Here is a 13342-nt window from a genome sequence, read left to right on the forward strand (position 1 = left end):
TCCTCCACCGGAAGTGCCTGCCACAGCACAACCGGAAGTCGAGGACGACAATCCGCGGGCAGGCCCGACCGGAAGCCCCGAGGGGCAACCAGAGGAGCCTACCCCCTGCGAACTCCAACCAGGAACGGCGGCAGCCGAACCAAGAGCTACAGGTCGATGACCGCCGACAGAATCTTGTAGGCCAGAACTGGGCAAACAAGACGCTGCTGCCTGCCCCCCAGAGGCCGGGACAGCCGAAACTGATCCCAGGGGGGCAGGCTGGCGCGCTACGCCGCTCCCTAGCGCACCCGCCACGTGATGGACGGTGTACTGCCGGGGAGGAGCCGTCTGCGAACCCGGCGACGCAAGAGCGTAACCCGGGCCCGCAGGCAAGTGTGAGCCCCCAAAAAGATGGGGACTCCCACAAACGCCGCCCAACGCCGAAGCGCTGGAACCGGGCGGCGCTAAGGCCGCGAACCCCCCTGACAAGGCAGGGGAATCCGCAACCGAACCAGAAAAATCCGGCCCGAGATCGGCCGACGTGATCGTCGCGGACGGCCGCAGCCGAGAAAGAGAAGCCACCCCCCCCACGCCAGGCGGGAGGGGAGCGACAGGCCTTTCAGCCGAATGTAAGGCAACTAGGTCATGTTTCAGAGTGGCAAACATAGCCAGAATTTCTTCCCGCGACACGGACTCGCTAGACCGTGGCGTCTGCGAGCGCGAGAGAGGAGGAGAAGAACGTTCCCGCGTAGGGAAAACCGGTGACGGTGACGTAGAGTCGAGCGACACCCGTTCTGTCTTCTTAGTCACCGGGTCAGTAACCAGAATTAAAGAAGTAGGCTGTGAAGAAGACACAGAGGCACGCGTCTTTGATTTAGACTTAGACTTGTCTTTATCCTTCTCTTTTCCCGGTGAAGAGAGTAGGGAAACAAGTTTGCCCTTGCTTTTTGAGTTTTTGTCCGCCATTTGCAATATCGAACACGCGCACGTGGAGATGAATTACAACAGCGAAAATACTCAAACGAACGAAAATACTCGAACGAACGCAGCGAAGAGATAGTGAAACGATCTTACCTAAAGATAGCAACGCAAAGACCAGGGTCAAATGGCCTTCCACGAAAGGCCAAGGCAAAAAATATGCCGGAGTACAACAACACGTCTGTGCAGTAGTGTTGAAGTGGGTGGAATGCCGGCCGGTAGCAGGACCGCGCATGTGCGGGTTACCGGTAGGGGAGGTGACTCCCGTCCTTGACTACGGATTGTTTTTCTTAGGGAGTTACTTCCCCCCTTACCAGGGTCGAGTACTACTTCAATATCTTAGCAATGAACTGAAGTTAATGCCATTTATGTGAGTTGAGGTAAGAATATGTGATTGAATCAGGACTTAACAAGGAGGGAGCCTCAAAATGGGGATAAACTTACTGATGTTCTGTTCCGAATTTCCGTGTTAATTGTCATCATGCATTAATTATTTCTTTTTGACCTGGTAGAGTGTGCATGCCCTCAAAGATACACATATGTATACATGTATTTTTGTGCAGGTTTAGCAGTGTTAAAATGCTTGTCATACTTCTGTAAGCAATGCGCTGGGAAGCTTTGTTAATTTTCTTCTGCTATTTTACTTTTAGCAGTTATTTGAGCAAGTAAGAGTTTCCGTAAATTACACTCGCACTCACAGTGTCCACCAGGAAATGTTCTCTGTCATTGTCGTGCTTCGTGAGAGTAATGCTACGCTAACTTGCTTTTTCTGTCCCCAGAACTAGTGTCTATTTGGGACATGACGTGGTTATATGCTAGGAGAGAGTAATGTTTTACCAGACTTTGATAAACATTCAGTTCACGTGCACACAGCACTCTGAGGTCATTGTTCTGAGTACAGTGGAGAAATCTGTGTTAGTGCAGCCTGTCAGGTAGATTAGATCCCGGAGGACCGGGCCCCAGCAGCGTAACCATGTGTATGCTTTTAGGGTCACCCAAGCGTTATTGACACAGCTTGGAAAGAGTGATGGAGCTTTTACGCTGGAATTGTTGTACATGCAGGTGCTGGAATGTTGCCAGTTTGCAAGTGATTAGAAAATGTGTTGCTCCAGGCACAGTTTGATTTGTGTGCAGCAACTTTACGCGAAAAAGATTTGGCTTGAGCAGAAAGAGAAAAAGACAGACAAAGAAATCGTTAGTTGAACAGTGGAACTTGCACCTTCCTTCACACTACTTCTTCTTTCTTTAGAAGCCATTGCCATTAACAGCTCAGCTGCTGGAGTATTTACTACTGGCTGAGCTAGATTCAAGGTTAAACCTTGATTGTGTACACTCATCAACAAATTTTCCATTGCAATGGCAAAAGGTTGTCATATCTATCCACAAAGTCATTTGGTTTCTAGTTTTCCTGTTTTTCGGAGATCAAATGGCGCTTGACAATGAACAGTGAAACATGTTGAATAGACAGTGATGATGATAGAATGTGCTGAGCTAAAAGCAAGACACATCTGGCCGTGACACTAGCACTATGCTGACTAGATATATATACAGCTGCTTCAGCTTTCCGCGACACATGGGCTTCAATATTGATTTTCCTCACTCTATTTTGCCAGAGAAATGACTACTCCACGGGGACATACTGATGCTCTGACTGTAACAACTGCTTCTAGGAGTTGACAAGCACTAATACTAGGATAAGGAAAGTTTCTGTGTTGATGGAAATTTGGGGTGGGGGAGAAAAAGAGAAAGAGAGGGGGTTCTAAGGAGATCTGCATAATTGGCAAACAGGCCTTGTCAACTGTAAAGTGCGATATAAAGTCCTGCTTTTGTTAGTTTTCTGTTACATATGTTATCGCCTGAAATAGTTACTCCGAACAAAAACACGTCTTTTGTAAACAGTAATCTGGACCAGATTGAGCAGAATTAGAATCATTATGTCTGAGCATAGCACAACCATTTTCAATCTTTGTAATGATTGTTAGTGGACTCACAGGTGCGAGGTATTACTTTTTGTCAGTGTGATACATCAATTAAGCAGTTGATAGGGGTTCAAAGAGATCTTGATCTGCTTCAAAGAGGTGCTAATCCTCTGTTTTGGAGTTTATGCCCCGGAATAATTGTTTTTAGCTCTTTGTGCTCATTAAGCCATGCAACCTAACACCCTTTCTCGCCTTCTTTTCTTGCGTTTAGTAGCTCAGTTCTACATGAAGCATACTACATTACAAAAGAAACTTGTACATGTGCATGTTGATCAGTACTTAGTGCGCAGTAGTGTGACCTGAACATAAGACACCAACTGTTCTCGGCAGTAAAAGACTGAGAGAGAAAAAAAGCAGAGCAGCCGGTAACCGGTGAGGGCACCAGTACAGACAGCATCCACAGGCCTTGAGGGAAGAGTTTATACACTGTGGCACAGCTTCATGCTCTATCACTCTTACCCAGCCTGAGAGGATGTGTGCTCACCTTACCCCCTTCCCCCTGTGCCTGCTGTGAATAATGCCAGCTATTTTGGTGGTGGGCAGGTGTAGTAGGTGTGCACTCACAGGTAAAGGTTCTCTCTGCTCTTCTGGCAGCAAGCAGTCAGCCTTCCTGTGCTCCTAGCTGGTTTGATGCACAGGCACCAGAAAATGTGTATTCTTTCTGTTAAATTGTGATATTGGTGTATGGCCGGAGGCGCCTGTGTAAGTTATTAGCTATAAAACATATGAGGTTAAATAATAAAACAGACCTGAGAGCTCGGACTTCCGGTTATGGCGGCTGAGGAGTAAGGATTAGGAGGCCCACGGTTTCAGATCCCAATCGATTTTAATCACAAACATGCTACATCCATCGCAATCTTCGAAAAGGTCAGGCACTTGTAACCAACAAGTCGATCAGATGATGAGAGATGCTGTTCCCAACCGAGATGAGGCCCCAACGCAAGATAATAATGAAATCCTTGATGCAATCGAAAGATCGGCACGAGAGGTAAGGGGTGACATCACTTCATTGTCGGACCGGGTCACCAAGCAGCTGACAGAAATTAAAACTGAAATTGAAGACTTAAAAGAAAAGACAAGACAACTGGAAACAAATGTGGAATTTCAGGAGGCTGATAACAAAGAGAAATTTGACATGCTAGATGCTAGAATGACAGCCCTGGAATTCCACAGCCGGAAATACAACCTGATATTCCAAGGACTCAAATCTAAACAGTGGGAAGAGGAAACAGCGGTGAAAAACTTTATTAAAGAGACATTACAAATCACAACGGATCCTCAACTTGCAAACGTACACTCACTTGATTCGAAAACAGACAAGCGACTCATCATATGCCGCTTTACGCAGTGGAAGGACAGAGAGGCATGTGTATTTGCTGCCAGGAAAAAGCTGAAAGGTACGGCCTTTTCTGTCGTCACAGATCTCCCTGTTGCTCTGCGGTCAAAGCGAACTGAACTACTTAAACAGTGCAGAAAGATGAGGGAAGAGAAGATGCAGGCCCGAGTCATCGAAAAAGGAATGAACATTATTCTACAGACAAGAAAGGCGTCGTCAGAGGCTTGGAAGAAGGTTAATTAGATTTGGCCTGATGGGATCCACTCGCTGAATCCGCGAATGTTGAATTTGTGGATTCAGGGCTGACAGACTCACAGAGGTTGATGTTGCTCTGTCTCTGTGTCGCGTGTGTTGGGGCTAGTGTGCGGTTTGTTTTGATTGTTGTGAGTGAAACGGGAATCGATGTTGTGTTTATTTGCTTTGTTTTAAAAATTACATTCGTTCACAATTGTTTGTTGCGCTTTGCAACGGTAGAGTGTGGTCGGTGAAGATATGAGAAAGTGACATTGAACTTGTGAATGACTTTGACCTTATGCAAAACATTATTTGACCTTATGCCTGATTGGCAGAAGCTGAATTGACCTTAGTTGAACTTCAAGCTGATTGGTGGAAAAGACACTGCCATTGTTTGTTATGGTAAAGAGAGACCACTCCAATATATCATTTCAATGTGTGCTTTGTGATAATCATGAATAGTTTTCTTTGTATTTGCGGATCGGAACGGGCAGATTGTAGCCGGAACTAAGTTTATACTTGTTAAAAAGACCAAAGTAGGTCTTTTATGCGTGTTGTGTAGTCTTTGTCCATTCGTTTTTTGACTCACATGCGAAGCAAAAGTGAGTCTATGTACTCACCCGAGTCGTCCGTCCGTCCGTCCGGACGTCCGGAAAACTTTAACGTTGGATATTTCTTGGACACTATTCAGTCTATCAGTACCAAATTTGGCAAGATGGTGTATGATGACAAGGCCCCAAAAAACATACATAGCATCTTGACCTTGCTTCAAGGTCAAGGTCGCAGGGGCCATAAATGTTGTCTAAAAAACAGCTATTTTTCCCATTTTTTCCCATTTTCTCTGAAGTTTTTGAGATTGAATACCTCACCTATATATGATATATAGGGCAAAGTAAGCCCCATCTTTTGATACCAGTTTGGTTTACCTTGCTTCAAGGTCAAGGTCACAGGAGCTCTTCAAAGTTGGATTGTATACATATTTTGAAGTGACCTTGAACCTGAACTATGGAAGATAACTGTTTCAAACTTAAAAATTATGTGGGGCACATGTTATGCTTTCATCATGAGACACATTTGGTCACATATGATCAAGGTCAAGGTCACTTTGACCCTTATGAAATGTGACCAAAATAAGGTAGTGAACCACTAAAAGTGACCATATCTCATGGTAGAAAGAGCCAATAAGCACCATTGTACTTCCTATGTCTTGAATTAACAGCTTTGTGTTGCATGACCTTGGATGACCTTGACCTTGGGTCAAGGTCACATGTATTTTGGTAGAAAAATGTGTAAAGCAGTTCTTAGTGTATGATGTCATTGCTAGGTTTAGTTATTTGACCTTGACCCTGAAGGTCAAGGTCATGTCAAGGTCAAGCATGTGAGTCGTATGGGCTTTGCCCTTCTTGTTTTGTTTTGAAGGGCAAAATCGGCCCGATGTGTGTGTTGTGTTTAGTTTGTCATCGTGTTGTCACTGTGTGTCCCCATTTAAGAAAAACAGGCAAACTTCAGAACTTATTCTCAAAAGAAACAAAAAAGCATTCAAAGTCTATGAATACTGAACGAACAACATGTCAGCTCTTACCATAACATCAGTAAATGTCCAGGGCCTAGGTAACTACCAGAAGAGACGTGACGTATTTCAACACTTCAGACAGAAAAACTGTTCTATTTACTTCTTACAAGATACCCATTTCGAAAGCAAAGTTGAGAAACAGATTAGAGCGGAGTGGGGATTTGAGTGTTGTTTCGCCTCACACATGTCACAGTCAAGGGGAGTAGCAATTCTTTTTAATAATAATTTTAATTTTGAAGTAAAACAGACAGTAAAAGATAAGCAAAGGAATTATATCATTTTGACAATTAATACTATGAACCAAGAAATCATGCTGGTCAATATATATGGGCCAAATAACAATAATCCACAGTTTTATTTGACTCTTCAAGAAAAAATAAGACAATTGCAAAATCCGAAAATCATCATAGGAGGAGACTGGAATCTCGTTTTAAATCCTTCACCAGACTACTACAATTACAAACATAACAACAATGTGAACACTCAGAAACAAGTTATTGACATGATAGATCAGTTGGAACTGGTTGACATGTGGAGAGAAGTTAATCCAGAGACTCTGAGATATTCTTGGAGAAGGTAGACTCCTCCACAACAAGCTAGGCTTGACTTTTTCTTGATTTCAGAAAACTTGATAACTTTTGTGAATGACTCGGACATATTACTTAGTTACAGAAGTGACCACTCTCCTGTTACAATGAAACTTGAGTTTTCACATGAAAAAAAGAGTAGTAGCTTTTGGAAATTCAACTCCTCGCTTTTGAAAGAATTGAAATACGTTGAAGAAAAAATAAAAAATGAAAATGAAAAAAGAAGTAAACACAGTAATAAAGAGGGTAAAAGAACAATATGCAGCACTAGTCTATGAAAGAGACAAAGTGGACGGCATTCCAATAGAACAACTACACATGACAATATCTGACCAATTGTTTCTGGACACTTTGATCATGGAAATAAGGAAATAAACAATGGAATACAGTTCAAAAAAGAAAAAAGACAATATGAAGGAAAAGCAATTAGAGAAAGAACTATTTACCTTACAAAAGAAAACAATTATTACAAAAGAGGAAAAGCAAGAAATGCAAGAAATTACAGGAAAAACTTACCAATTTGAGAAAAAATGAACGGTGTATTAATTCGAAGTAAAGCAAGATGGGCAGCTGAAGGTGAAAAGGTATCAAAATACTTTTGTAATTTAGAAAAGCGTCATTTTGTAAGCAAACAAATGTTTAAACTTGTATTAAATAGCGGGGAAACCTTGACAGAAACAAAAGATATGTTACAAGAAACTAAAGAATATTATCAAAATCTCTATTCAGAAATAGAAGTTGAGGATGTTGATCTGGATACGTATGTTCATTCTTTACCTAAACTATCAAAGGAAGATGCAAATCTACTTGAGGGCATTATCACATTAGAAGAAGCAACTGAATCACTCAGAAGAATGAAAAATGGTAAAAGCCCAGGAACTGATGGTATGACAGTAGATGTCTTCAAAATTTTCTGGAGACAACTTGGTGGCTTTGTAATACGCTCACTAAATGAAGGGTTTTTGGAGAAAGAAATGTCTATAACTCAAAAAGAAGGTATAATCACTTGTTTACCTAAAGGTGATAAACCAAGAGTATATCTAAAAAACTGGCGTCCTATCTCACTTCTGAATACCCCCCGCGGGTTAGAGGGAGTCCCATATTGGTTGGGACGAGAAAGAATTTACCCGATGGTCCCCAGCATGTCGTAAGAGGCAACTAACGGATTCTGTTTCTCCTTTTACCCTTGTTTAAGTGTTTCTTGTATAGAATATAGTCAATTTTTGTAAAGATTTTTGTCAAGCAGTATGTAAGAAATGTTAAGTCCTTTGTACTGGAAACTTGCATTCTCCCAGTAAGGTCATATATTGTACTACGTTGCAAGCCCCTGGAGCAAATTTTTGATTCGTGCTTTTGTGAACAAGAAACAATTGACAAGTGGCTCTATCCCATCTCCCCCCTTCCCCCGTTGCGATATAACCTTCGTGGTTGAAAACGACGTAACCCCCCCGCGGGTTAGGGGGAAGAATTTACCCGATGTTCCCCAGCATGTCGTAAGAGGCGACTAACGGATTCTGTTTCTCCTTTTACTCTTGTTAAGTGTTTCTTGTATAGAATATAGTCCGTCGCGATATAACCTTCGTGGTTGAAAACGACGTTAAACACCAAATAAAGAAAGAAATAGAATATAGTCAATTTTTGTATTTGTAAAGATTTTACTCAAGCAGTATGTAAGAAATGTTAAGTGATCCTTTGTACTGGAAACTTGCATTCTCCCAGTAAGGTAATATATTCATTATTGTACTACGTTGCAAGCCCCTGGAGCAAATTTTTGATTAGTGCTTTTGTGGCTCTATCCCCTCTCCCCCCTTTCCCCATTGCGATATAACCTTCGTGGTTGAAAACGACGTTAAACACCAAATAAAGAAAGAAAGAAAACGACGTAAAACACCAAATAAAGAAAGAAATCTCACTTCTGAATGTAATATATAAAATTGGGTCTTCATGCATTGCAAATAGAATCAAGACTGTACTCTCAAATCTTATAAGTGAAGATAAAACTGGTTTTGTACATGGGAGATACATAGGAGATAACTTTAGGTTATTGTATGATGCTATAGACTATTTACAAGATCAGAACCTCTCAGGATTACTGGTTTCAATAGATTTTGAAAAAGCGTTCGACTCAATCAATTGGAAATATATGAATAATGTCTTAAAAAACTTCGGGTTTGGAGAAGGAATTTGCCAATGGATATCAGCTTTTTATAAAAATATAAAGTCATCGGTTGTAGTGAACGGTAAAATATCCACAAGCTTTCCAATTAAACGGGGCTGTGGTCAAGGAGATCTAATCTCACCCTATTTATTTATTCTGTGTACAGAATTGTTAGCATGTAGAATTAGGGAAAACAATCAGATAAAGGGAATAGAAATAACAGAATATACGGATAAAGTTAGTCAATTTGCGGATGACACATATTTTTTACTTGACGGAGAAAAAGTATCTTTTGAAACACTGTTTCAAAAGTTAGAATTATTCAAGAATTTGTCAGGGTTAAAATTTAATTATGATAAAACATGCAATGTTTGGCTTGGGAGAAGAAAAAAAAATAGTGAAGTAGTGTTTCTCACACACCTGAACATGTGTTGGAATCCTAACAAATTTAAAATACTGGGGCTCTGGTTTAACAATGATTTGTCAAATATGGCAGAGATGAACATTAATGATAAGTTCAATGAAGCAAAAAAGTTATTTAACGTATGGTCAAAACAGTCAACAACACCGGTAGGAAGAGTAGCAGTCCTGAAATCACTTGTATTGTCCAAACTTGTTTATTTGTGGATCATGCTTCCAAACCCACCAGATGCACACATAAGACAACTACAACAAATGTGCTTTGAATTTGTATGGGATAATAAAAGAGACAAAATAAAAAGAACAATGGCTATCCACAAGATAGAAGAAGGAGGTCTAAATATTCCATTCATTAAAGCTTATATCTTTTCTTTGAAACTTAACTGGATGAAGAAAGTTCTGAACACCACATATAATCCCAAATGGAAAGCAATACTATTAAGATGTCCAAAATTAACAGAAGCATCAAAGGTTGGAGGCAAACTATTTAACGACTGTAGAGTAAATCTGTTTTGGAAAAATGTATTTGAAGCCTATGAAGAAATCCACTTCAAAATAGAGATCAATACATCCGAAGAACTGTTGACAGAACCACTTTTCCTCAATACCAAATTCAAGATTAATAATAAAGTGTTTAATTTTGTAAATTGGACTGAAAATGGTATACAATATGTCAAAGATTTATTAAAAGAGAATGGAGAGTTTCTAAGTTTTAACGAATTTAAAGAAAAAATACAAGTTAAGACATCCTTTCTGGTGTATTATGGTTGTATCAGCACGATCAAAAGTTATATGCGCAAAAATAAAATTGTTATTGAATCAACAAAATCAATTAACAATAACACGGCATTTTCTCTTTTTTATCTGGTGGAAAAGGAGCAAAAATATTTTATGATCATCTTATTAGAAAGGCTGTTTAAAGTGTCCCTAAGGCATGTAAAAGTTGGGAAAACCTCCTTGGCACTGAAATTAACTGGGATAAAATTTTCCGCAAAACAAAGAAAATACAAGATGTGAAATATCAATGGTTCCAAATTAAAATAAATAATAGGGTTCTCGTGAATAATTCAATATTGAAGGACATGGGTGTGGTCACAAGTAATGTGTGCAATTTTTGTGAACTGGAAAAAGATACAGTCTACCACTACTTGTGGCAATGTGAACATGTCCAGGTTTTTTGGTCCGAGTTTGAAAAATGTCTGAAAGAAAAATGTTTTAACTGTGACAGACTCAGACTAACACCAACACTGATATTATTGAACCATGAAAACCACATTAAAACAGACGCTGGTTTTGACTTTATTTTATTAACAGCAAAGTTCTTTGTATACAAATGTAGAATTAATTAACAAAATTCGTCCTCGCATGCAAATGTTTTTAAGAGAACTATGTAACTTATATCAAATTGATAAATATGCTCACAATATCCTCATGAAACAAATTCAGTTTGTTAAAAAATGGAACCCGTACCAACAGCTAATAACAGTTTGACGACGACTGGTGATGTTGTGATTTGCTATTACAATAGCTGTTAATGCATTTCTGATTTCGGGATATGTATGCTTTGAACATATAACAATACCAACTGCCATGTAGCTTGTCATATGTGTTTAACTCTGTTACTGCTGCAATTTACTATCAGTATAAGTATCAATGCTTTTAATTTGTCATTGTAAATCTGTGTTTGCCTGAATAAAAAAAACTGTTGAAGAAAAAAAAAAACAGACCTGAGGAGGATGGTGGGGAGGGGGAATCATAAACACTGTTGGTTGTTTCTTGTGCCAGTGGATTTGGCTTGATGGTGAGAGTTGAGTCTGGTGTCTGCACAGCTGTATAGAATTAACCCACCCAAGCTTACAGGATTACACCGGTGATAGATTTTTAACAGCTGTGTTTGAGTTTGTTATACCTTGTATTGGGGCCTTGGCTAAACTGTCTTTGTGTACATTTCATAACAGTATTTTCATAAATTATTGGAGTAGAGGTTTAACAAACATGCTAATTGCCATCACTCAACAGCCCTCTTGCTCTGGCATGGTAAAAAATCAAGCTTATACAGTAGGTAAACACATGCACATGGACGAATCTTGCTCACATGCAGTCATAAGTTTACACAACACACTTTTGTGCTTATGATTCAATAAACACCTGTGGGTTCACTTTCAGCATTTGCAGCATCTCTAAGCTAGCATTTCACATTCTATTTTGCTGTTGTTGTTTTCCCTGTTTTGTGCCGCGCTTCTTGTGTGTGTTATGTTTGTTCGTTGTTGTTTTTTGTTGCTTGCTGGCATGATGTTCCTGCATGTCATAACAGTTCTAGTCGTAAGCCCAGTGAAGGAAAGTAGGAGCGGGCCGTGTGCTGGTGTGAGTCAGTATAGACACAGGTTAGGTAGTGAAAAACTTCGCGTGTTTACCTGATTTGCAGGGAGGGGATGGGCATAGACCAGTGCATGATATTAAGTCTGTTTTGTTCACTTGGAGCAGGGAAGCAGCCAGTATTTATCAACAGCTTCATACAGTGAAATTTGATTTTAGAGATTATTTTACCACTATTTTATGACAGAGTAACGATGAGTTTGTTTAGTGTAATTGCTTTTGTTGTTGTGAAAACAAAATATTTGCAGATATTTCAGTCCCAGTTTTTTTTCCTGCTTTTTCCTGCCATCAGTAATGACTGAAGTGATGTGGTTTCACTGCAGATGATTGAAGAGAGGCAAATATGACATTTCAACAAATAAACCATGAACACACAAACAAGCATGCAATAAGGTTTAGTTAGTATCAGAAGTGATGGGTTAAGGACATTTACCTCCATCCACCACCAGCCCTGTCTCTCTGTCCATGTGATGAACGAACTCCTCTTCTCTTTGGTTTGTAAACAATCAAAAGGACAAATAAAGTATGCGTTCCTCTTGTACTACAAGGTACTTTCTGCTGTTTAAACCTGCCAACTTCCTGAAACCTGTGTATGTAATAAATGATATAAAATATAACACATGAAAGTGAGAAATGTTATGAAATATAACAAGTGTAAATGAGAAATTTAGAAAATATGACCTGTGTTGGTAACTAAACTCACAAAAGAAAAGAATGGTTATCTTCTGAACAACTATTATAAAAAAAAGAATTAAAAAGCGCACGCACACACACACACATACACACACACACACACACACACACACACACACACACACGCATATGCACATAGACAACTTTATTATCTTGAGCTAACAAATTCTAGTACACATGCATGCAACCCCTATTTCAATAGAATAAGGGAAACAGAGGATCGTATAACCTGAACATCATGATGAAACTTCGGTGTTTTTTCCCTGTTATTGGCTCACGTAAGTGTAGCCTATGCGATCGTAACTTTGTCTGTCTGTGCGTGCGTGCGTGCGTGCGTCTGTGCGTGTGTATGTCTGTGGTAGAAACTCTAACATTTGAAGACGTCACATTACATTGACGTCACATTATGACGTAAGAGGGTTAGACGTCACGCGAAGGAAGTACTGAAAGTCTCGGTCATTATTATTTTGAGCGCGCCGAGACTAGTTGGCAGTCGTGTCCTTGTAAGTAGGCTAACATGCAGACAGACAGATCTAGATCTAGTGTCTCGCTTTCTTGCACAGTTTCACCTATGCTCTTTCTGTGTGTGTGTGTGTGTGTGTGTGTGTGTGTGTGTGTGACGGAGTGATTGAGTTTGTGTTACTGTTTGTCGATTTCTTACGTGAGCCTTGATGGCTTCGCCTCTTGTTTTCTTGGTGCATGTGTTTCTTGGTCCATTTTGATGCATAGTGTGACAGTGATATATTCTCAGGGCAATGCACTTATCTCTAGACTGAGGCCTCTGCACGGAATCATTACATTAGATGGATGGTGATGATGCTCTTGTGTCAGTAATGCAGGTGAAATTAATTTGCTCCTGGCAAGTCTAGACTATTGGCCTCCGTATGCCAACACACCCACACCCACCCCCACCCCTTACCGCATTTAGATGAGGTTGTTGGAGAACCTTGCCTTACCCAATTTTCTTGGTTTCAGACATTTTTCCAGAACATTTTTTCTCTGTGTGATTTTGTCACACTTGCTCACTAA

At 40.2% G+C, this 13342-nt stretch overlaps 1 protein-coding gene across 7 annotated transcripts in view; it reads left to right on the plus strand.

Moving 5' to 3' along the window:
- Positions 1-13342, plus strand: part of LOC138952552 (ryanodine receptor-like) — a 203506-nt gene that overhangs the window by 16408 nt on the left and 173756 nt on the right. The window lies entirely within an intron of this gene.

This window comes from Littorina saxatilis, linkage group LG17 (genome assembly GCF_037325665.1).
Source record: "Littorina saxatilis isolate snail1 linkage group LG17, US_GU_Lsax_2.0, whole genome shotgun sequence".
In the NCBI taxonomy this organism is placed as follows: Eukaryota; Metazoa; Mollusca; class Gastropoda; order Littorinimorpha; family Littorinidae; genus Littorina; species Littorina saxatilis.